Source organism: Centropristis striata, chromosome 23, assembly GCF_030273125.1.
Source record: "Centropristis striata isolate RG_2023a ecotype Rhode Island chromosome 23, C.striata_1.0, whole genome shotgun sequence".
Lineage (NCBI taxonomy): Eukaryota > Metazoa > Chordata > Actinopteri > Perciformes > Serranidae > Centropristis > Centropristis striata.
Window position 1 is genome coordinate 15,502,870 of NC_081539.1, and position 25,430 is coordinate 15,528,299.

The 25,430-nt window shown below is 38.5% G+C and overlaps 1 long non-coding RNA gene across 2 annotated transcripts in view; it reads left to right on the forward strand.

Annotated features, from left to right (window-relative positions):
- LOC131961690 (uncharacterized) overlaps positions 1 to 25,430 on the forward strand; it is a 252,713-nt gene that overhangs the window by 120,294 nt on the left and 106,989 nt on the right. For both annotated transcript variants that reach the window (XR_009389876.1, XR_009389875.1), the window contains one exon: positions 13,829 to 13,971. This is a non-coding gene — a long non-coding RNA (uncharacterized LOC131961690). The remainder of the gene's footprint in view (positions 1 to 13,828; positions 13,972 to 25,430) is intronic.

Consider the following 25,430-nt stretch of genomic DNA (forward strand, 5'->3'; position numbering starts at 1 on the left):
ACAATCATAATCTTTTTCTTTCAATGTCAATCATGCAGCACAGTTTGCAGTTCTGTCATTCCTTTCTGCAAAACGATACATCTTGATGACCACTGAAGTCAATCCACAGAAATAATGATTCTTCCACCGTCACCACACAGACACTAGGCATACATCCTGCTGTGTGTGATACTAGCAATCAACCAACCAGTGGGTCAGATAGACACCAATCAGCCATGGACTCAGTCTCACCCAGCATGGCAGCCCATATCAAAGATAGCCGGTACCACCCACAGTGTGCCATCTGCTCTACATTTCGTCTCAAAGTGCCTTTACCATCCATCTACTTGCTTGGTGTATACTTGAGGGACTTTCTGATGAGTCAAACATGCAGTTTGAATGTGGCGTTCTGTGGCTTTGGTGAGGGAGGGGGTATTTTTGTGTTGTTTATGCTGACCTAAAATATCAGAGATTGAAAATGTTATCTTTCTAGCAAAATAGTACCATGCAGTAATGGCTAAGGTCACTTATGGAATAAGGCAAAAATTATTCTGTATTTTTGGGTGGACTGTACTCACCATTACACAGCACCGACACTTTGGCGTACCATACATTTCCTTGAGCACTGTCACTTCTCACAAGCTGCTGGTACTCTTTTCTTTCATCTCTATATCAGGCTCTCTGGGCGATTTATAACGGCATCACAGTAACATGACTCTGCAGAGCTGTCTGCTCCCCTGAACTCAAATAAACTTGCTTTCTCCCCACTTTGAGGATGAGCAGCTGGAACAGTGACAAGATGTCAATCACTCGCAAAGTCCTAAAAACGGTACAGTTCAGCAATTTCTGAGGCAAAATTAGCTCTTTTCATTTAGCCAAATTTTATTTCTGTCCACTGTTTTCACTGTGTACAGTGCATGCCAACAGACGCATGATGCATTCAGGTGCACATTAAAACAATAAAACAAGTAATACAATAATAATACATACAAAAAATACATATTTAAAAGCAATACAGAATGCTGGAGAGGTTTACTGCATTATATTATATTATATTATTATTCCTTGAATTGTGACTTGGCACTGTAATTTATTTTTTTCCTTTACATAGTCTAAATACAGACATTTCTAGTGAAATGTGGAGCCACACTAAAACAATAAAGCTTTCAGTCAGAGGGCATCTTTTGGTTTGTGAGGCTTGGATGGAAATGAACAAAATAAGATTAAAGAGGAAAGAGATTTCCTGCCTTTGTTCTTGTATGCACCGTCCTTGTCAGACGTGCATATCCCTGTTTGTTCTTTTACTTTTAGCTACCAACTGGATTGATTCTGTTTTGGCCTGCTACAGTATTGACAAAATTTACCTTTTTGAAATTTCAAACACCCATGCTCTCGTTTGAACGCCCAATCACTAAAGAGCTCAAACCAGAGTTCGTTATCAAGCCCAAGAAAACTTGAAAGGCCGTGTCTACTAAATGTGTTCACCTGAAAAGCAAACAAAACACAAAACAGGGTCTGGATCCAAAATCAAAGTTGCACTTTTTTTTCGTGTCCATATTGTACACTGCAGGGGTCCAGCTCATTAAGATGTGGCTTATGAAAAAGTATTTCAAACAACAGTGGTAGTTGAAGAATATGTCATCACACAGTAAATCATTTCATATGAGGCTGTGTGGTTTTTTTGTGTGTGTTCCATGCTCAAAGAAGATCATTGATTTTTTTCTGGGACTGCAGCTTCCACACAACATACATTATACTGACACTCTACATCTTTCTCATTCCGATTGAGGATTATGCTGTGTAAACCAGATCCAATCAGCATGCAGAAACAATAGTAACATTGTTTGTCGCTATCCATTGTGCTGAAGATTATATTATTCCTGGCCAAACCTACAGCATCGCAGGAATACCTCCGAGTCGGCTGGCGGCCTTGACACAGGAAACCTTAGATCCATCATGCCATATCTTTGTCTTAGGGTGCTTTGTTACATTTTAGAGGCCTGCTCTCGAGTGAAGATAAATGCTGTAAACACTGCTTTATGAATGAATAAATTCCCCCCGTGCCGACACTGCTCCGTGGCCCACTGTTAATAAACTGATTCATGGCGTAATCCACTCTCTCAAGCGTTCAGAGCCCCTTTTTATACCCCCTATTTATGTTTGCTGTTATTTCAGAGAGTCAGCTGAAAGGAACCACAAGAGGAGGAAGATAAATCACATTTCCCTAGTTTAATTTATGGAGGTGAGTGGGTGTTATATGAGCAAATTCTATCCCCCTGAAACACCACCAGCGAGGAGCAGCGAAGGGGAAACCGGAAAGGGAAGTTTAAGTCAGGCACGGCATCTTTCTCAATCACCTGCAAGCAATCGAAGTGACGGAGTTCATTGCAAATGTCATTGTCCATAACCATGACAGAAAAGAAAAGTTAGTTCAAAAGGGAAGAATATATTGCACTTGGGCCCCTAAAAAGAGCATGACTTTCATCATTGTTATCCACAGTCATGAAAAATTTAAGGCCTTTTTTCATAGAAGTGAAATCATTTTGCAGAAATGCTGACAGAAGCATCGTCATTTTTAGAGCTAGTTCCTGGGGAAATATTTATGGCTTTAACAATTCTGTCAGAACAAATGATCGTTCTGTTAAACCTCTTACTTTGGGCAAATGTATTGTATCACTTACATTTACCATTTCACCGTGGATGGAAAATACAGTTTGAGACAAGATTAATGAAAGATTAATTTCACCAGAGGAGTACAGCTTATTTTGACATGATTTTGCCATTTTGACCCAAGCTTTTAGAGCACACTAAAGATTTAGGTGACCTGCTTGCTGTGTACTATCAATGTCACTAGAAACCAGCGTCAACATGCATACTTTAAAAAGAAGGCTGGGATCCCTACTGGGAGGTAGAGCAGGGCAATAAATAATAATTGTAATTCAAATTTACTCTTTCTGCACGTTTAAAAATTAAAATTGATTTTCACTTTAACTTGGATAATTAAGGCCGGTAACTACCACTTCCCACTACCTCCTGTAGTTCATAGTATTCTTCAGACACAGGTAAAATATCAACATGGCAGCCATTGCTTGGGACATACAGACTCAAAATCGAGCATTTTAACTGTGTTAATTTGGAGAATTAACAAAATGAAGGTCCCACATTTGCATCTCCTATTTTATTTGATACCTTCACTTTTGTAGTTTTCAAGAAAAAAAATCAATTAAAATTATAAATCAGGTGTGTTTTTAAAAAACCTGGCACTTTATTTTAAGGCTATATTGCCCAGCCCTACTGGGAGGTATAGTAGCCCCAGGCAAACCCCAGTGCCTCCTGCGTGGGAAATTCTTTTTAATTAATATTTGGGACACTATATCGATATATCCGACACTTTTATACACACACACAAAAAAAATACCAACTGCTCTTTGACGCTGAGTTAAACAGGTAAGCACATGCTGAGCGACTCCTGCTCAGAGAGTGATTTGATATGCAAATAATGTTGACCCATGGTCCAGGTCTGACAGAGTGGCCATCTGTTAGCAAGCCACAGAGTGGCTGGTGGACGAGACCTCCAACAGTAATCCCTTCTGCATTCAGCCCTCTAAAAATAACCTGCCGGTCCATGTTTGTTGTTCTATTAAGGCAGTAATAATGATGCAAATGTGTTCTGCACACTGCATCTTTTGTTGTCCAGAAGGCGCTTTCAAAAATATACACATATTGATTAGCGAAGAGATTCTTCACTGCCATGATGGTGAATAATCCCTTTATGTGGCCTCTGCAGAATCTGAATTGAATTGGATGTTTTTGTTTTTTTGAATGGTGAAAGTTACTTTAGTGCACATCAGCACATGTGCATTAATTACATTACTATTGTGTTTTGTCTGACTAAAGGAAATGGAATAATAGCAGTTTTATGTACTTGACCCATGCAGAACAATATCTGCAGTCGGAACAATTAATAATTCAGTATCGTTATTGCTGCGATCATCACTTCTCGAGAACATCTTACTATGAAACTTGAAAGGCAGTGAACACATTGGAATGTGCATGCTGAATATTTTTATTTATTTATTTATTTTTTTACAAATAGTGGGTTGATGTGTATTTTTCATGAAAACCCAGGGAACTGGCCTTGAAGTCTATCCAGGAACTACTGTGCTTTAGTATTTAAATATAAAATGCTCTTAGATGTGCAGAATACACCTGATAGAATCCAAAAAGGGGGCCAAGGTATGAATGGTTCAGAAAATGACATTTTTATTTATATCGGTCTAACTCAGTATAGTGGTACACTGCAAAAGTTGAACAAATGTAAATGTTAACTTAATTAATCATTCTTGAGGTAGTATTTATGTGTATAGGAAAAGTTACAGTACAACAGAAACCTGGAACATGAAGAACAATAATTACGGCATAGACTGAAGTCAGGTCAGCTGCATGGATATTGATTACAGACTCTGCTGCACAGCTGAACACAATCAGGCTAATTAGCCATTCCATTACAGCCACTGATTGGCCACATCTTCAGGACTCGAGCAGAGTGCCAGCTTGGTTCAAATGAGGACTCAACCAAGTCTGACCATCGACTGTAGCTGTCCAACAAAAAATACAGTTAAGAAGTGAAGATTAAAGCATCTTGGAAGCTTTGTTAAGATGAACCCAAAGAGCTGCAGCGAGCCAAAACATTTGAAAGGCCATTATTATCGAATTGGACCTAACATTATGTTTGAAACAACCGAGTAAAAACTGGCATCTGCACAGTAGTTTGTGTGTTGGGCGCTCAAGTGTCAACCGGGGAGTTACGACTCAATGCACATGATATTTCTGAGAGGTCATAACCAGGAGAAATGGAAAATTTCATGCAAGGGCTGAAAGAACCTTTAGCACAATTGTTAGCATTTATTTCTCTTTAAGTCTGTAACACTCATGCAGAGACACAAATCACTGTTTACTATAAAGAAAGGAATAAGTTTGTGCTCGGGGTTATTCTTGAGATAATTGGTCTTATGGCATGAAAATCAGAGAGTTACGCTTTCTAGTGGGTGTCTGCCTCTGAAATGCACAGCTCCAGTGAAAGCACAGTGGATGCTTGCTCCACCAGATCTGTCCCAAGCATACAGTAACTTGATATGAGAGCTGAGCTCCAAGTCGCAAAAAAGGAAAAGAAATTAAATTAAATGTTTTCCATCTACCCTGCCACCAAAGAAAAACCTTATGCCCCTCATTTTCCGCATTGTGAGAAGCAGAAATAATGATTCCTATTTGGTATGCGTTTTTCTGCCTCTCTGGTGGAATGTTGATTCATGGGAAGCAGAAAGGCAGTGTGGTGCCCGCGCCTTATTAAAAGTCAGCTCCGTGTTCAGTATCTTATCAAATACAGAGACAAAAATTACGAAAACAACCCGCTATGTAAGATTGTCTGGCTGAATGGTAAATATCAGGTGAATAATTAGCTTTCCCTGTCACTGTTTCCCTCTTTTGTAATGTAAAGTGGTAGAGCACCTCTGAGAGAAGGGTACGCCGTAGCTTCTGTAAACATCATTTCCTCCAATGCTCACGTCCCTGGGACATCCAGTATCTCAGCGGCATAAAAAGTAAACCGCATCTTCAATAAACCCAATTATGGGAGAAGTTCGATCAGCTGATCCCGGCCTTGTTGAATAACCTATGCATCTCATTCCCATAGAGGGAAAAACACTACTGCTGCGGCTATAAAGGAGATCTGCCTATGTGCATCCACCTTGTTGCCCGTGGATAATTACAGTCTAACTTCATCAGTTACACTTTAATTAACATGTATAAGCCTTGACAAACCTCAAATGAACCACTCATGATCAGATGATAACGTGTGCAAGAAGCGAGAGGAAAGCATTACGTATATATTTGTAACTGAATTGTACATTAGTGGAAGTGACTGTTAAAAATTTACATTGATTTATAATTCAATAAGAAGCAGTTCATTTTTCATACTCTTTTATAATTGAAGAACTTGACTTATAAATATTGTAAAGCTATATCTAATGTTATATAGTGATAGTGTTTGCACATATCATTAAACAATGCTTAAATTCTTAAAGACGAATGCATTTACTGTACATATGTGCCTGTTTCATATGTTTAAATATTAACTGTTCCACTGCTCCTATACTGAAGTAGATGTTTTTTTGCCACAAAGAAAAATTGCCAGTACATATTTTTAAGAGCTATGCCATTATTTATATTTTCTTGCTTTGTTGTGCTTGTAGCATGCATGTGTGCCCTTGATCATATAGAAACAATAAATGGACCTGCTCTTTATATATGCCTCTACTGTACAGTGCCATTAGTGGTTAAAAAAAGAAGGTAGAACAAAGCACAGAAATGTTTTTCATATTCTTTAAGGTCTCCCACGTATAAAATGGATTCTTGCATTCAAATACTTTACTGCAAAAGTGAAAGAGGTGAAAAATGAAAAAAAAAAAAGACAAGGAACTTAATAAGGAATCAAGGAATTTTAAAATAAGCTCTAATTGATCCAATGTGTGTTGTTACAATTAGCAAATTGTTCCTCTACATGTGGGATTATATAGAATATCTTGCATTGAGGAGTTCTGTTATTACTAGCACATAACTACAATACGCAGAAATGATTAAAGCTGACATTCTGCAAAATAGGGGTGGGAGATATGGTCAAAATCGTCTGCCAAGATATTTATTATTTTATATCACTGTTACAGTACATATCACAACAGAGTTATTCATTTATGAAATTGTTTGCAGTAACCATACTGTATTTCAAATTAGATTATTTTCTTACTTGAACAAGAGACAACACTCAAAAACAAGTTAAAACCCTGACTAGGGATGTCACGTACCGGTAACGATTACCGGTATGAACCGCGGTAAAATTTCCGACAGTTAGTACTACCATTTCAGATTTTAATTATCGTTAAAACCATGATCAATTACCACAACTGATTACCGAAAAACTCACAGTGACACTGCTCATTTCCTGGAGAAGCACCAGCACCTGAAAGGCGCTCGCTCAGAAGTGGGTGCTCATGCGCAGTTTGCACTGTCTATCCTGTGAAAACATGGCTAAAGGCACCAGCGCTCGGGCCTGTTCCAGATCTGAAAACTCTGAGTAGGTTAACCCTGAAATTAGGAATACACTGAGTTTCCCGTTCCAGATAGGGAGGTAACTTCAGCTCTGGCTGAATTGCCGCAGAAACAAACTTGGAGAACCTAACCTGGCCTCGAGCAGGTTTTCTTCAACATACTCTCTGTTTCTCTCTGTCACCGCCCTCTTTCAGAGAGACATACCCTTTCATTTCCTCACTGTTGAGCAATTGCGGCTAACGTCACTAACTGTGCACAGCGTCCGTCGCTTATCATAAACAAACCAGCATGCTAACTGTACATGTGGTGTTCGCCGCTGATCTTAAACAAACTGCCATTGCTAACTGTGCACAGGGTGTCCAGTGCTTGTTGAAAACAAACGCAAAGTGCAGTTACCTCTTATGGCCACAAGGTGCCATATTTATATATATATTTAAATATTTATGGTATTATTTTAATGTTTCTGCCACATTACATTGTTTAAAATGGTAGTGTTGCTTTCATATCTACATTTGATTTCTACTTAAGGTACATAAAACAGTACACAGTACATAGTCTTAATCTGTAAGACTAGATCTAGTCTTGAGCAGTGAATGTGAAGAAAATTATTCTTTTTTTAAAAACGATTTCAGTGTGTGTGTTCAGTACTTTTTTGAAATTAATTGATTAATTTGTTAAAGATTTGAATGCATGACTTCTTTTGTGTATTTACACACTTTGGCATAGCTAGGTCTTCTTTTAAGTCAGTAAACGATCTGAGTACTTTCACTGATGCAACTCCTCGATCAACAATGCCGTCTTTCAAGCCGTGCTGCTCTCATAGTTCAAAATAGCGATTCTTTAACATAAGCACTTCTTCATTTCAATGAAATACCCTGAAGAACTTCCTCCTCCAGCCTCCAACCTCTCTTCTCTTTCTAAAGTATATACTGCACATTTACCTTGGAGAGTCTTCGTCGTTCGTCTTGTTGTTAATATCGTTGGGAATCTACCCAAGGCTGTAAATAATAAGCCGTCCTGTACAGCAGTTATAAAACTATGACCTTAAAATTCTTCTTACATGTGATAAATAATAGGAATCTAATAATAAAGAATAGTTGCAGGGTATATTCCAATGTTTGATACTTCAGCACATTTTGCTGAGAGTAGGCTTACTTTTTAGTTTTACATGTATTTTTAAGTAAGATTTCTTAAGTGTTGTTGTTTATTTTTTATTTAGGATCTCAGTACCTCTCTGCACTGAGTATTTATTTATAGAATAACTTGGGATACAGTACTAAAAACAGAAAACTACAATCATTTTGAAAGGGTACGTTCTGCAAAATTAGTATTTTACTTTCGATACTTTAAAAATACTTTGATAATATTTTGTTTAAGTAAAACTTTGAATGCAGGAGTTTATGATGTACAGGAAATGTTGTTGTCCCATTGGTGCAATGACAATAGAGTCTTCTGATACTGATTTTTCTTATGTATACTGTACACTGTGGTATTGCCAGGGCTACTTTTATTTTAATAAAAGATCTAAATACTTCTTCCACCACTGCGACTCAACAAACAACAATGTCATCCCTCGAGCCGTGCTGCTTGCGTGGTAAAAACAAAGATTCTTTACATACTTTGCAATTTACTTTAGTGAGATACCCTCAAGAGCCTCGTCCTCTAGTCTCTATCCACTCTGCTCAATCTAAAGTACAGTGGAGGTATACCCTGGAGGGTCTTTGTCTTTTGTGTTTGCTGTTATTGACAGTGGGAATTTACCTAATCCTGCTGTTCCAATAGTCGAATACAATACACCTTCAGTCATAATCTTGTCTTGTCATCATCTGTGATGAAACAGATGTTTTACTTGCCTACTATACATGCAAATGGGTGTTTGCATCATGTATGGTCTTCTCCAGAAGGTTACGTCTAGATTATTGGTTAATCGCAATAGATATTTAATGCAGAAGACGAGGAGTGTGTAGTGTGTGTTGTCTGTGGTATGCGGCTATGCCACTAGGTGGAGCGACTTACTTTAAATGAGATTGAGTTACCTTTGTGTTTGGTGTGCAGCACCTGTATAGTATAAATAGCGGTGACAGTAAATGGACAGATTAAGTCGGAGCAGCATTGTCCAGTTTGAGTAGCTGCCGTTATTAACAGTGAACAATACATCACTCTGTGCATTGAAAATGCTTTGGATTTTTGTCGGGTTCGTTGTTGCATAGCAACAGATGGAACTCCACAATTTTAAATTAAGTCATTATTTTGTGTTATTTTGTGTTGAACATGGGTCATGTCATTGTTTAAAAAGGTTTTTGTTTTGTTGTTTAGGCTGCTGACTGTTTGTTTAAGAAATTGTTCAGAATTTGCATCCGTAGTTAAGTTTCTAGATTGACTGCAGACTTTACATGTGCACCATACCTGCTACAGTTACCTATCATATAGTGCTCAATTCAGCACAGTTATACCATTCCAGCAATCACTGTCTTTTGTTTTATAACAATCCCACCCAAAGCTGCCTAAATTAAATGAATACCTTCATCATAGATCTTATTTGATGATTTGAGTTAATAAACTTAGGTTTGTGTGATACTGTATTTCCTCAATGCTTGAAGATATACATATGATGTTTGTCCACATATGTAGAGGAACCCACTGCCCACTGTGACACCAAATCTGAGATCAATCAGAGCTTGTACTTTGACATTACCTGAGTTTACATTCAGCCTGGCTTTATTTTAAACTTTAATTGGCTTGTGTCACAATATCTTTCAGTTATTCCGCTTTTGCAGTGTAACATTTTTTATACATGAATCCATTTAATTTTTGCGGCATTTGTGGCAGACCAAAGACAATCTGGAAACCGTTGTTGTGCTTTGTTCTACCTCTGTTAGGGGTATGTCAGGATTTTTGGTTTCCACTAGCCGACAACAGAATGACTCCATTACCTGGTGATTTCATTCTTTTTTTTTAATTGATCCAATGCTTTTAATACGATCAACCATGACATTCTGCTTGATAAATTCTATTTTCAAGGATTCTGTCTTGAGTCTTCCTAAAGTCTAAATGTATGCTAAACTTTCTAAACAACAGGATATTCCCTTTCTCCCTCATCCTATTCTCCTCATCACGCTCAGTTGCCTACCTCATGGGTGTATATTAACTCACGCCTCAATTTTTTGTTGTGATTTGTGGTTTTATAGCCTGTCTGTTGTTCTGTTCATTTCTGCAGGAAATTTAGTTTTCTCCTGTTTAAATAAATAATGCAGATACACTTGAATTTGATATAATACCATTATATTATGTCAATATTTTTCCCCCCCTATTAATGTTGTTTAATTATTTATAACCCCCATTTTTGATTCATTTAATGCTTATAAACTTGCATCACCTCTCCACAGTCTAGACTGCAGTCATTTGAGAATGTAGCTGCTCATCACAGTCAAAGGTTTTGCCCACAGCACTGAAGAGTGTACGCCGGTGAAATGAATACTGAAATAGAAAGACACTGAGTATGCCAAGCTACTGCTGTTTGCATTTTCAAATAGATAATTAATAAACGTCAGTGATTACTTTCCCTTATTATCAATAGACTAATCCATAGGGGAACTAACTAGGAGACTGTTTATCAGTGCAGGCCTAACAGGTTGAATGCTCTGGTTACTTTTTGCATTTTGTAGGATGCTGTTTTGCAAAATGATTACACTTTTACATCAACTGCAAATATGCCACAGCTATGTTAAAACTCAGTTGCTCTTTTCTCCTGGTTCTCTACAGCTTATACTTAACAAACCAGAGGGCTATTTGATGTCCTGTGAAATTAGTCAATCAATGTCACAGTCATCAACAACTTCCTAAAATGTTAAGGCAAACATACCCAGCTGTCACAGCGATATGAGAAGTGAAGTTGCACTAAGGATTTTCAGACCATGGCTCGTATTTTCTTTGAAACGTCAGTGACAGGACTCCATCTGTTACAGAACTACAGTATATATCTAATACTGTGCTTGAGAGCTTTGATGGATTCCACATAGATCCTCAAATCCCACCAAGTCCTGTTAGAATGTATGACAGAACCCATCCGGGAGAGGAAAAGAAAGAAAAGCGCAGTCAATGTAGAATATGTAAGTAACTTTGAAAACCGCAGTGCATGTAAAATGATGACGAAGCATTATTTCTCTGTTGTGGCAGTTTGCTCCAAATGAACAAGGGGCTAAATTAAATTTAGGATTTCATTTAGAAATGATTTTCCCGGCCATTACAGGGTTCAGGTGCAGCACCCAAGCTGTTTTGAGCATCACCTAAGTCAAGCAAATGTAAAAATCAATGCGGAGAGCATCAAAACTAACTAAATGACTTTCCCCACATCTAATGGCTGTAGTTGATCCCCAGTGGACTTCTTTAGCAACTTTTTTATTTGCTCTAGCTTGTTGTACACAGATATGATAACAATAACACTGCGATTTTAAATGAAACTTCATACTTTTTTATTCAAAACATTGATTTCTTGTTGGAGAACCCTCAAACCTCCACCAAATAAACCAAAAATCTCTAAATATTGGTATATAACAAAATCTATTAACTTAAATACCAGTAATGTAATATGCAATATGTAACTTAACTTGAACCAGAGCCTTTTATAATACTATGAAACATTACAGTGCTTGTGGTGAACGTATTTACATCATAAAAAGGCTGATACATTGTTAGAACGCATCATAAAGCAGGTGTGAAAGAGTTTACTTCTTGATGCATTCATAGTCCATAATTAGTGTCCCTTTAGTTTATGTCATTGTGTGCAGTGCTGTGGTTGTAAAATACAGATGGTACTCTCATCAAGGCTCCTTCTCCTTTGGCTTTTACAATGGCATGCTCTCTGTGTAGGCCGAGCACCCGAACACACATCTCACAGGCCTTTGTGGCATCATTTCAGTTGGAATTGCGCAATTGACATCAAAGTAGGACTCTCTTAGGGAGATATGCTTATATGCTCCTCCTGTTTTCCTTTTTTTAATAACACCCACTCATCTTACAAATGCTTACCTTTGTGTGTGTGTGTGCGTGTGGGTGTGTGTGTGTGTGTGTGTGTGTACACTATATTCTCTTCATTAGCTGCAAAACAGATGTAATTGAAAATCTCAATTACAACAATATCAACACGGGCCTCACATCAGCAATATGCTCCCAACACACAATAACAAGTTTATCATGGCATTTATATCCTTGGCAGCAACAGAAACCTAGTAAATTGCACTGCAAAGTCTTGTCATCTTGATAGCTTTTGTACTTGTGCATCTTTCTTTTTTTTTGCCTCCTCTGGCTGAGATTAATTGCTCCTGCAGCCAGCACTGACAACAGCGTTTATGGAGGGAGGGCTACGGATATGGGATGCCTGTATTTCAGGTCCTCTCCCTTTCTTGCTTTTTTTCATTCTCCCTGTGTCCCTCTTATTTACCACTTTGCTGTGCTCACCAGAGGAAAAGCACAGAGGGAGCATGTAATGGGAATATGGTAGATATGGCACTACAGACAACTGCCTGCAGGGGTAGAGGAGAGGTGATGTCTCAATTTATGATCCACCTCCCACATTTTTCTTAAATTCATCACCCAGATACCACCTGCTGCCATTCCACTACTACTGATGCCTTTGTCACCCACATAAAGCTAACTGTAATACTCCAAGACCAGATAGATGCTGAAATCACAGCATTTTTCTTTTTTTTTTTTTACCAAGTACAGAATGTTACAGTAAGTGCATAAGGTTTAAGTAAACCGTAGCAGGCCAAATGTTTGCACTTCCCAACCCACAAAATTCAAATAAGAGCTGAAAGGTCATAAAAACCGTTGGGATTCTCATGACTGTGACATTGACCTCATCTTCCTGACGGCATGGTGGGAAATCAGATTGGCGCTGTGTGGACGCAATGGACAGAGAGAGTTGAGCCGGCTTCTCTCTGTTAATAATTCATCTATCTTCCCCACGTGGGACTTAATCCAAGACACTGAAAGGTGTCTTTGGACCTGAATAGGTTTTATTCTCAGCTGAATTAATTCTCCTTGAGCATTGTCCTGTTGTACGGTTCTTAAGCGGGACTCGCGGGATGAGGGCTCTAAAATGCTTTAAGAATTCAATGTGCTTCAACATTGAGATAGCAGCGTAATGTCCTGAGTTGCTATTGAGCTGCGTGTTACCAGATGACTTAATAGACAAGGATTTAACTCAATTGACCCTGAATGACTGCCAGCTAGACAGCCATTGACAAACTTAACAATGCACTGGAGCAGACACAACACTGATTTCTTTCATTTGTGTAATCGTTCATCTATTCTTACCCTTTGGAAAGCTCTTGAGGGTAGAAAATAATAATAATAATGCCCCGAACAACGGCATTACAAAAACAGAATGCACATTTTTGTTTGTACTTAATCAGAACATTACGTTTCTGGTTGATCGATAATATGGTGAAAAAAAAATGGCCGTGACAATTTTCTTTATCAGAAAGTGACACATTTAGAGCTGAAGTGAGTATAATGACGATGTAGTAATGACTAACTTTATATTTTCAACACTTTCCAAAACTAAATTACATTTGAGCTTTATATGGTTGAAGTAGGATTAAAACAATACAGGAGTGCAATAAGGAAAGAAAATGAAACATTGTACTCACTCAACAATGATTCTTCTTCCTCTACTTCTTCTTCCTCTACCTTTACTTCTACTTCTTCTTCTTGTAAGACCATTTTTTTTATTTATTTCCAGGGTTTCAGAGATGGGCCACGACATGAAAAAGCCCAGTCGACCCTGAAGTCCTGAGCCAGGACTTAGGAACAGCCAGCAGAGCCCTGTGGGAGGATCTGAGGCTGTGCTCTGGCTCACGGGGGAAACCATGAATTGCTTTGAAGGTAATCAGTAAAATCTTCAAATTACTTCTAAAACTTTGTGGTAACCAGTGTAAAAAGACTAAAACCGGATTGTCTTGTCATCTAGTATTTGTTAAAAGCCAAGCAGCTGTGATTTGTACCGGCTGAAGCCATGAGATACATTGAGTCACAGTAATCTAACAAAGATCATAAAAGCACTTATGACCTTCTTGAGATTGTGTTGTGAGAGAAAAAGCTCCTACGTACTGAAAATGTACCATTTCAACTGCAGGAAATACAGGATTAGGGTTTTTTTAGACAGATTTCTACTGTCAGTAACAACCATACGAACGACAAAGACTTTCCCAGGTAAATGTGCAGTATACTTGAGAAAGAGTGGAGTGGCTAGGTACTGGAGTAGCTGGCTCTTCAGGTATCTTACTGAAATATTAAAGTGCTCATGTTAAAGAATCAACCATGCTAGCAGCACTGCTCTGGGGATGGCATTGTTGATCGGCCAGTCGCAGTGGTGGACTCATATTTTTTACTTAATTTTAAGTAGGCCTGGCAAGTGTGGAAATACCCTGTTACAAGCAAAACACACAGTCAAAATTTAACACAGTGTCTGTCCGTTAAACCCCTTACTATATGCAATAAAATATTTGGTAACGCTTTATATTAAGGTCCTTGTAATAACCATTAATTAACAAGTAATAAGGTTCTTGTAAGTCCTTACAAGATGCTTATTAACATTATTGTGTGTATATAAGCTTATATAAGTGTTAATAATGGCAATACAAACACCCATGACCCACCCACTATGTCTTTGCCATGCCTTTATTAATCTTATTTTGTTTGCTTATTGATATTAAAATATACTTTATTGCTCATCTATTATAAGTTAACTATAAGTTAACTATGCTTTTTGCAACTACCGGTTCTAAAGCGAGAACAATGCCTTATTACTTGTTAATTAATGGTTATTAAGGACCTTATTATAAAGCGTTACCAAATGTTTTTGTTCAAGAATCCATTTCGTAAGTGGGAGACCGAAGGGAATATTAAAAACATGGCTTTGTTTGTTCTATCTTTAGAAGGTTAATTTGAAAGATTTTTACATGTCTTGTCTACATGTCTTTGCTACCTACGACCTCCAGCATCAGCTCCCCTGTTTTATACTTTATTGTTCATTCAGAGACCTGAAATCTGTTTAAAAAATGATGAATATTTAGAAAAAAAAGAAACAACCTCGGAAATTTTTTAAAAAAAATTATAATTTAGAAAAGGGTCTCAGATGTTTTAAAATACAAAAGGTCAAGGCCAGGTTTCTGAAGAGTGGATGCAAGTGAAAATGAATACCTGTGTAGTCTAATGCAACAACTCTTTTATGGAAAAAGTACAATTAATGTCCTGGTTTCAGCCTTTCATATGTGATTTCTTATTTTTATTTATCTTTTATTGTAGGAAACCGAATTTGTTTGGCTTTAGAATTGTTGTTAGGGCCAAACAAGGATTTTAAAGAGTTCATATTTGGTTCTGGGAGCTGATGTTGGCCATTTTTATCAACAAGTCCTCATATGACCTCATGTATCGTTTGTTCCTAACCTCAAGTAAAACCCACAGGAGCGTTTCCAAAACTAGCGCCATACCGGTTGCAGGAGATCACTACATCCTCATACATAATCAAAGCAATCGCTGTTGTAAAAATGTTGCAATTTAATTGCGTTTATCCTACAAAACTACTTCTGTAAGGTTATGGCAAAAAGTTTCTCATCAGGCAAGGTAAAAGTTGGTTTAAAAAGTAAAAGAAATGCACCTAAATGCCAGAAGATAATTAGTTATCTGACATAGTTGCATAAAAACATGATGCATGGATGTTAAGTGCGTTACACAAAAAAATATTGTTTATTTCTGTTGTTATGTGGGACGTGAACCCCGGTCTTCTGTAGTGAAAGTCCTGTGTTTGTTTGATACATCCATCCAAATTTTCGTGTTTTATACTCCGTTTTCTTGCTTCCTGCTTTCACGTTCCCCCTTGGCATCGTTCATTATTACTACGGCTGCTAATGGGCGTCGCTATCTAAAAACATGGGCCATAATAAGGTGTTGTGCAATAGACACATTGGGTTGTATTTTGTTCGAAGACACACACTTTGATAAAAACATAGGCACGGACACTTAATTGACCAATCACTACAACCCTCATAATAATTTTGTCATTGTTTGTCGCTCAGAGCACCAGTGTGGCTCATGTTTGCTTTTACCATCCTCAGTGTCTGAGACGAGCCAGTCCCCGTGATTTGTAAGCTGATTCAATATTGTGGGAGCAAAGTGCTTGTGGTGCTGTCATTTATCAGACACAAAGAGCAGGATGAGAAGCAATTCCGTTCCTTTGCCACCTGATGTTGTCTCTCAGGACCGCAATTTTGCTAGATAAGTGTCCTTATCCTCGGGTGATACGGGACCCACCTTGAGAAAAATCCCTCACATTCTATTGTGCCTCTGCCATCCAGCCAACACCTCGAGTCACGGTTACTACAGACATCCATCATATCTCCCTGGACACAAACGTAGGGAAGATAAACCAAGCCTCTTCCATGACCATTCATCTCTTCTTCTACTTGTGCAGTCTCCTCTGATCTTCTTTAAAGCAGGACGTGCTGAATAACAATTCTCTTTGACAACACTTTCCAACTGTTCCCTCTCTCAGCTTCTGAAACTGAAACTACTGACACCAATACGTTTAAATCTCCAAGGGGAAATATGTGGCAGATTTAAGTTTATTACAAAAGATATGGGCCATTCAATTTGTTTATGAAAAGAGAGTGGAGAATAAAAGCACAATATTTTTTTTATGCTTTTGTCAAAGACATCAGTGATTCCCAAATTGTCGCTGTGCTTCATGAAAACATTTACTTATACTTTGCAGATGAAGCTCATTTCTGATCACAAATTCACTGAAGGCAGAGAAATCTGCCAGGCAGCCACATTAAGCCAGCAAATGTGCACTGCTGTTTACCCCCTGCTCCCCGCCTCCTCCAACCCCCCCAACCCCCAACCCCCCACCCCCCCATACCGACCTGCTTTCAAGCCCCAGTGGCATTCTTCTATTCAGCTGATGAAAGAGATTGCTTGGGTCTTGCACTAATGAATTGGCATTATTATTAAATGATGTTTGTAAATTATGACCCAGTTTGCTCCCAATGAATGGCGCAGGAACTCAAAACCCACATCGTCAATTAGGAGCTCACAGCCACTGTGAGCAGTTAGTTGTGGAGTTCGACTGGATATTGAAAGCCGGTTGGAGTTTGGAAATTCCATTTGCAGCTCACTGGCGTAGCCTTGTGGTCTGAAAACAAACATCCTCTTTTTTTTTTACCCCCCTAAATAAATGTTCTCTCAGTAGCAATACATTACATTGTAAAACATTATAAACATTTTATTGTTATTGGAAATTATATTTGAGTGAAACAATCAATAAAACAGCAGGTGGTATGTAAAAATGATCATGTTTTGCATACAGAAATCATATTTCATGAGGTTTTTTTAGTTGGCCAAAGTATCTAAAGGCATGGATTAACACATTTTAAAACATGTGCTTAAAAGTCTAATACTTGTGCCATCATTAAGACTGATTCCATGTCCCATCCTCAGCCACAAGGGGGAAGAAGAGTGGAACAGATGCAAGCACAGAGCTTCTCATCTCAGTGATCAAATATTTCCTTTTCATTTGAAATTCTGCTTTGTTGTTAATGATGTTGACAACAACCTCAGTCGACTTGTGATGAACGAGCATTCGACAAATGCAAATGAGCAAATGTTAATTAGGCTTTTGATCCGAATGGTTTTCAGAAGCATATTTTTTAAATCTATCCTTGTAATGTGTTGATTATCTCGCATGAGAATGGTGGGATTTAATACTTGCTGCACATCTGCCAAGGGTCACTCTCACAGTGACACCTTGTGGAGGTTGGCATAAGCAACATATTTAAAACTTCAAACTGTGTCATAAGAAAACAGTCCAAACAACCCTTAGTTATATACTGCTTTAGTGTTTTCATTCAAGATGGTTACAATCGATCACATCCTTTATTCTTAGCAACTGTTTCCATCAAAGAATATTGAGTTTCTTAACATTTTCTGGATTTATTCATTAATTTTAAGTATCTAAAACAGGATTAAAATGTACTGCTCTTTACTTAAGATATGTACATATTTTCATGATGAAAAGTCATATACCCATTTGAATTTAAAGCTGTTTGTTTAGTGTGTTATTTGACCCCATGTAACACTAATTTTGACCAGTTCCAGGTGTCCCATTTTACGGTGTTTAAAGAACACATGCCACTTTTCCTCCATTAGGTGTGGACAGCTGTGTTGACATACAGCACAATGGATGTGTTTTAGTTGTATAGTCAAGCGCAGCTGTGAAGCAGCAGTTTCATTTTACTCATATTAAGTCAAACTCCTGGAAAAATAAAAGATCAAAATGCTCAGTTGAGGTGCATTTGACCCACTTAATGTGAACTACAGTCCATCACAAAACAAATTGATCTTGAGACTAGGGTTGTCACGATACTAAAATTTTCAACTCGATACCGATACTCAGGAAAATATTCAATACTCGATTTTCGATACCACAAGGATAAAAACAAAGACCCCAAAATTTAACAGAAATGTTTTTATTAACAAGAAAAATGCAACATGTAAAAATGAACAGAACCACATGTTAAATATTTATAATAAAAAACAGTTGTGCAAAAAGAAACTGCAACTATGATAACAAGCTTCAGATACTCGATACTTTTGAAAATGAGTATTGTATCCGGATACAACGTTTTAGTATCGATACTTTTTTGAGTATCGATACTTTTGACAACCCTACTTGAGACATCCGGACTTATCTGCAAACAAATTGCATCTGATTACCTGTGTCTCTTCCCTTTCTGCTTTCTGAGTTTGTTAATTTTGTATGAAGGAATTGAGGCTTATACGTACTGTCTGCCAAATGTCAAAACAGCATCACTCGTTATCCGTGGCATGGCATACTTCCAGTCATTTCACTCCGATAGGAGCCTTCCTCAATGAAAACGATACCTGTGTGATACCCTCGTTCAGTGCCAGTTCATCTTTCTTCTTTAAATCAATTGTTCCAACAAGCTGCTTTGTGTTAATATTACCTGACGTTATAGATCTCTGCTTTGTGTTACCTGGCCATTTGTCATCTCCTTGCTGCATCTCCTGACTGACTCCTTTTGTGCAAAACTTCTGCAAGTAAGTTCTGCAAATGTTCTGGTTAAAATTCTGCTGCTGGAGTCATGCAATTAAGTGCCCTTGCCTGGTATTTCTCCAGTTGTTGTAAAACCTCCTGTGAGGACAAAGACTACTACTGCTCTCCCTTTAGATCCTTTAAGATGGTCAGCATAACAAGATTTTTTTTCTGATTGTCAATACAGTTTAAATTACCCTCATTATCTCTATGTACCCTGGATTGCAGGAACACCAGATCTACTGGGAGTTTAGGTTTAGTCTTACAGTGTCGCATGATTGGCTACATTCCTCTCCCATACTTCACTGACCAGATGTCTGTCCCACGCAGCAGAGAGGCTATAGAGTGTTTCCAGCCATAATGCATGACTGTTCAAAGAGCTCTCCCCTCACACATAATTTTAAACAGCCAGGGATTTATCCGTCTTTATCAGCACTGAGTCACTTTCTGCGTATGGGATATAACTCTTAGGAAAATACGTTATTTGCAGGCATCTTTTTGGCTTCTCTGTTAATATATATCTCCCCAATCCCTTCAGTTTATTTCACTCCAGGTATTCATATTCAGTTCTGCATCTGCGACATGGTCCTATTTAAATTCCACAGTATTTCATCAGATCGCAGTAATAACACCATTCAATTTGGCATTTAGCTTTATGTTCCAGCCATGCCTGCGACATAATGGAAGAAAAACTCGCTTAATGTCTTTTTTTTGTGGCACTACCCTGCAATTTGACAAGACCGGATTACGACACATCGCTGTAAATAGCAGCCGGGGAAAATACCAGAATAACGCCATGAATTTAAGGCTCTTATTATTTTCTTTATGCAGCTTAAAGTGCCTCAAGTGAAATTATATTATCAAAGTGCCTCCTTATCAGTGGATTCCCATCAGTTGCAAGGTTTCTGCTTTTCTCATATTTGGCTTTCACTCAGAGTTCTGGGTGTCTGAGAGCCTTGGAGAGGTCTGGAGGGTGGGTGTGCAGGGGGAGGGGGGTCACATTCCAGACCCACAAGAGGAAATGATGTCACCCTTGCCTGGACAACCATGACTCATTAGTTTCAAGCTGCACTTTAACACTGCCCTACATTTGGACCCCGTGGCAGTGAAAACCATCTTGGCAGTGCCACAGTAAGTCCATGAGGAAAAAACACCTCTGCCATAGCATTTCTCTGTCAACACCCATATTCATGTGTTTTCCTGCATTAAAAACGAGCCAAGGTTCTGATCCTGTTGGTCTATAGTGCAGACTACAAACTGAATTCTTTCTCATAGCTCTCCTATGAACCAAAATTTTATTGCCTTGTTGGCAAGCTTTTTCCTTGAAGCAGTACATTTCTATTTGGAACAGCGGAGTGTGGCACAAGTTTAGAGCAACATGCAGGATTGATGATTTTAGGGTTTGGCGCAGGAGGGAGTCCTGCAAGCTAAATGCTTTTCATTCCATCATGTCTCACTTGAGAGCCATTCGAGATCATTATAGCTAATATACGTATCATTTCCCTGCAATCTCTGGGTATCTGCATTGTGAGTTGTGCGGTTATGATGAGTGATATGCATACACAAACATGCAAATGAATGGATAGCAGGTAAACAAACATTTATTGACTTGGTATCATTTCCATTTTAATGCTGTACAATGGAACATAAGACCAGTTAGAGTAGCGAACTACTAAACCTACACACCATACATGCTACAATAAGGAAAGTACTTGAAGTGTGGAGTTAGACTGTGAGATTTCAGGAGCAGAATCACCACATGGTGGGTGGGACAGAAGGCAATCAACACAACCAGTGCTAAGTACACAACTATACATAGCTGGGTGGCCATATGTATACATTTAACTGGCTTCCTGTGCAAGTGAAAATTATAGGAAATTGTGTGTGAATATGCACGTAGGCAAACATGGTGCAACCGCCGATTGACCTCAGTTATTTCAGCCCACTGAATAAATCAAATGAGTGCTTTGAAAGAGTCTGTGTATGTGAGTAGGTGTAGTGCCTGTCTACAGGATAATCTTGCAGATTATCATGCGTGTGTACATTCATTTATGTGTGAGATCTAATGATTTTCGTGAAGGTTGCAGTATATTCAACATTTGGATGTTTTTTTCCAAAAACAAACTACTTCATATCTATGAGTTATTCATTTTACCTTTGTGGTTGACATTTTCATAACTAAAATGCCATGGTAATATTTTACCTGTGACAATTTAAATGCTATGCCTACTCAGAATGAAGTTCTGTTTTCTTACTCATTTATACAATGAATTGACGTTTGATATTGGCAGCTAGAGTCTTTATGGAAATTTAATATAGCTACACATTCCCATTCACTCTTTATCACTTTGGATTGTACATTGCAAACCAATTCCAACGGTATGTTTTTGCCAACATATGAATTAGATAAAATAGATTTATGGTTATGCATTTTGGCTTTTTATTTTTTTTTATTTTTTAGATTATCTATGTTCTAGATTATCTGCCAGTTCAAGCCTGGGTCGATCACCTCCAGCTCTGTCAGAAAAAAGATGCCTAACCAGAAAAGATGACTTTCCCATATGCAACACTCCCTATTCCAGCTGTTTTATGAGTCTTTATACACATGCCAACATAAAGACAAGCGGTGAATTATGAGGCCATCTCAAGAGGCTTGTTATGTTCACGGTCTTGGGGAAACCTCGACTCCCCCATTGTTCCCAGTGCAAAGAATAGCCAGCTCAACCATAGGAATCAAAGTTCTGAGTAGCAGTTTGTTGTACACCACAGGGTTGAGCAATGCACTCAACAACAAAGGTTCATCAACACATTAAACTGATTGATTGATTGATTTTATTCGACCATTCTTGATATAAAAAATATGAAACAGCAAACTGTGCCATATGTAATATAAATAGATAAAAGATAGTCAGGGATGACACAATAAAGCCCTAAGGTTTATTTCCATTGTGGTCCCTATAAGGCAGGAGACGGGGGCAAGTAGCAGCATATCTTACATAAATCAAACAAGTATCATTAATACATACATTCATACATGCATCAATCATTCATAAGCCACATAAAAACATAAATTACAGTTTCTAACCCCCAGCAAGATTTTACAAAAACTCTCACTGCAGAGGTAGAGGAGAACAGGTTAGTGGTAGGTTTAGCTGTTATAAAATTACGTCATCAGCTTGTCCAATCCGGAGGCAGCAATCTTTTTATCCAGACTTTAAGCAATAGGAGGAGATGGAATAAATGTCTGCAATGTAAGGATTTTATAATTAAACTATCTTGTATGCCTCTGCCAAAACAGATAAATTGCACTTCACATTAATGCTTCAAATATGGATGTTGCTACAAAGAAGCTACAAAAATGTAGAGGCTACATACATCTTCAACCCTGTGTCACAGAAGATCTGTCCAGTCACCACGGTTTCAACTCTGAGATTAGATTAGATTAGATTAGTGTCACCAATTCTGTATCTGTCAGAAAAGTGTTTTGCTGAAGATTATGGCGTCACAGTAAAGTTAAGGTCTGACATTTTTGGATAATAAGCATCTCATCCTATTGGAAATGTGGGTGAGATTTTGTCATAGTTAGTATTTGAGTTGTGGCCAAAAATTTATTTTGTGAGGTCACAGTGACTTTGACCTTTGTTCTCCGAAATCTAATAACTTCATCCTTGAGTCAAAATGTATGTGTGTGCCGAATTTGAGGAAATTCAAACTCAAGGCATTTGTGAGAATGGGATGTACTTGAGGTCACAGTGACCTTGACATTTGAACACCAAAATCCAATCAGTTCATCCTTGAGTCCAAGTGGGTGTGCCCGATTTGTTTGTACACAGACTAAGACCAAAAAAAGTGCAGCAGGCTGAACTGATCGCCTTTGAATAATGCTGCCACATTCCAGGGTACATTCAGGTAATTTTTATCCAGCCTCAGTGACACAATGATAGCTTGTAGAGAGTGACCGTATGTGTGATCGTAGCTTAAGAGCCCTGTGCATCAGGCTTTCGTAAGTGAGGCTGTATGTACAAAAGTGGAAACATATGTATGCATGCAGTGTGCCATTTCCTGCTATAAATCATTGATATTGTGGAATCTTGCCACATGAATGAACTCACTGTCTACTCCCAAGCCACATCGCAGAAAATATCGAGCAACATGCTGTGACTATTTTTAACATTTTTAATATGTGGCCTGACATGCTTTTATAGTGCTAGTTTAAGAAGGGAAAGTGGTGAAGAGGAAAGAGGCAAGATGCAGAAAGAGATCTGAGAGAGAGGAGAGAGTTTTTGACCTTGTGAACCAGTCTCAGACTTTGCATTCCTGGGAGGTTGTGTTGCTCGAGAGGACTGTGTGATTTCTAGCTTTCACAACTCCCCTTGGTTTCTAACCTCTGTGTTTATGTGTGTGCTGGTGAAAGAAGGGGGGGTGGGGGTGGGGCTCCCATGTGTGCTCCATAATGACCACCACTTGACTTTGGCATTGTGCTCCGCACTTGTTTCTCAACCAAACCCTGACCTTCAAAGACTAAATGTACTCTGCCATCTTCCAGAGAGGACCCACTGCTAAGTCTGGATTTACTCTGTAATTGTATGAAACCAACCCTAATATTTCACAGAGCACCTGACAGATATAGCAGCGTTGCAGTTTGTCTCATGCCACCACGAACAATATGAAAGAACTGACATGCACAATGAAGTCATTTTCTGATAAGGAGAGGCGGCATTTGTATAAAACTTTCACTTTGATGAGTTATTTACTGTAATGCAAAACACTTGGGGTGACAAATATCCTTACAAATGTTCTGCACTTGGTCATGGAAATGTCAGATCTGGTTAGTTTGTTACTGTCCTTGTAAAGTAAGTGTGTAAAAATAGAGAAGCCTTGGTTCTTGTTTTTTATTCTCTGCTTCCATGTTGAACTATTTTAATTGAAAGATTAGGGACATGGCTAAAATTTGTAGAAATTTAAAACTGGACCATTAAAATACAGTCAAGTAATTTGCTTTTTCTATTGGATGGCAATGGAGATGCTGACAGAGTTTCGATTAACAGACATCTGTAGTTTCCAGAGAATGTATAGTATACTCATGACTTGTGATCCCCTAACTTTGCCTCTTGTACCACCATCAGATTAGAGACCAGTCAAAGTGCTTTACAGCACAAACCAGTATTCACCCGCTAATACACTGATGGCTGAGGCTACCATGCCAGTTCCCAGCTGCCCATCAGGAGCGATAAACATTCACATGCACACGGGGAGCAATTTTGGGCTCAGTATCTTGCCCAAGGACACTTAGACATGTAGACTACAGGGACCGGGGATTGAACTGCCAAGCTTCTGATTAGTGCATGGCTGCTCCTCCTGAGTTGCAGCCACCTGAATAGCATGTTGACATTTGTATTTAGCTCAGTACAGCCTGACAGAGTTATCAACGTGGCTAAAAACTCTAAAGTTTGGGAGTATGATCACCTTTTAACTACATTGACAATGTGCTCAGGTTTCTTGACCCTTTTGTTTCTAAAAACTGAAACCATTCAGTGGTTGCTACTGACTTTCTTTCTCTGTTTATACTTTTAAAAAAAATCCTGCATGATGCATATTTTTTTAGATTTTGGGTTGAAACTGGCAAAGAGGGTAAACAATATTGATTGAATTCAGAATATTGAACCTCACTCGCACATAAAGTATTTGCATGTGTGTTGTATGACTTTCTAGGTAAATCATGAAATCAGATATTGAAGTCTTGCATGGCTGGTTACACTTCAATCATAAATCATCCCTCTACGTAAACTTGTGAAAGTCACAACCAAAAGAGGGGAATGGCATGGTGCCCCGACGGAGGCAGAATGCCACAACACTGAGCTGCAGACCACAACGTCCACTGTGCGAGGTTTTCTTTGTACGTGCAACAGAGGTATCCAAGGGAAAAAAACTCCCTCACTTGTGGTTGGTCTTTTAAGTTGGAGCCAGGGAGCCAATTAAACGGATTAGGGTGGATCACCACTGGTTTTGTCTTGATGTGCTGTGGTCACCAGATTGCCAGTCTGCTGCTGTATTGCTTCTGGCTCCCCAGAGGGCAATGAGTTCACATGGATGGCTCAAAACAAACACACCCCTCCTTTGCCTCCAGTATCTGACAGGACTTGAAGACGAAGTGCTAACTACAAATCCAACAAGAGCCACACAACTTGGAACATACAATTATATCATACCAATGGATTGCTTTCTATGGCAT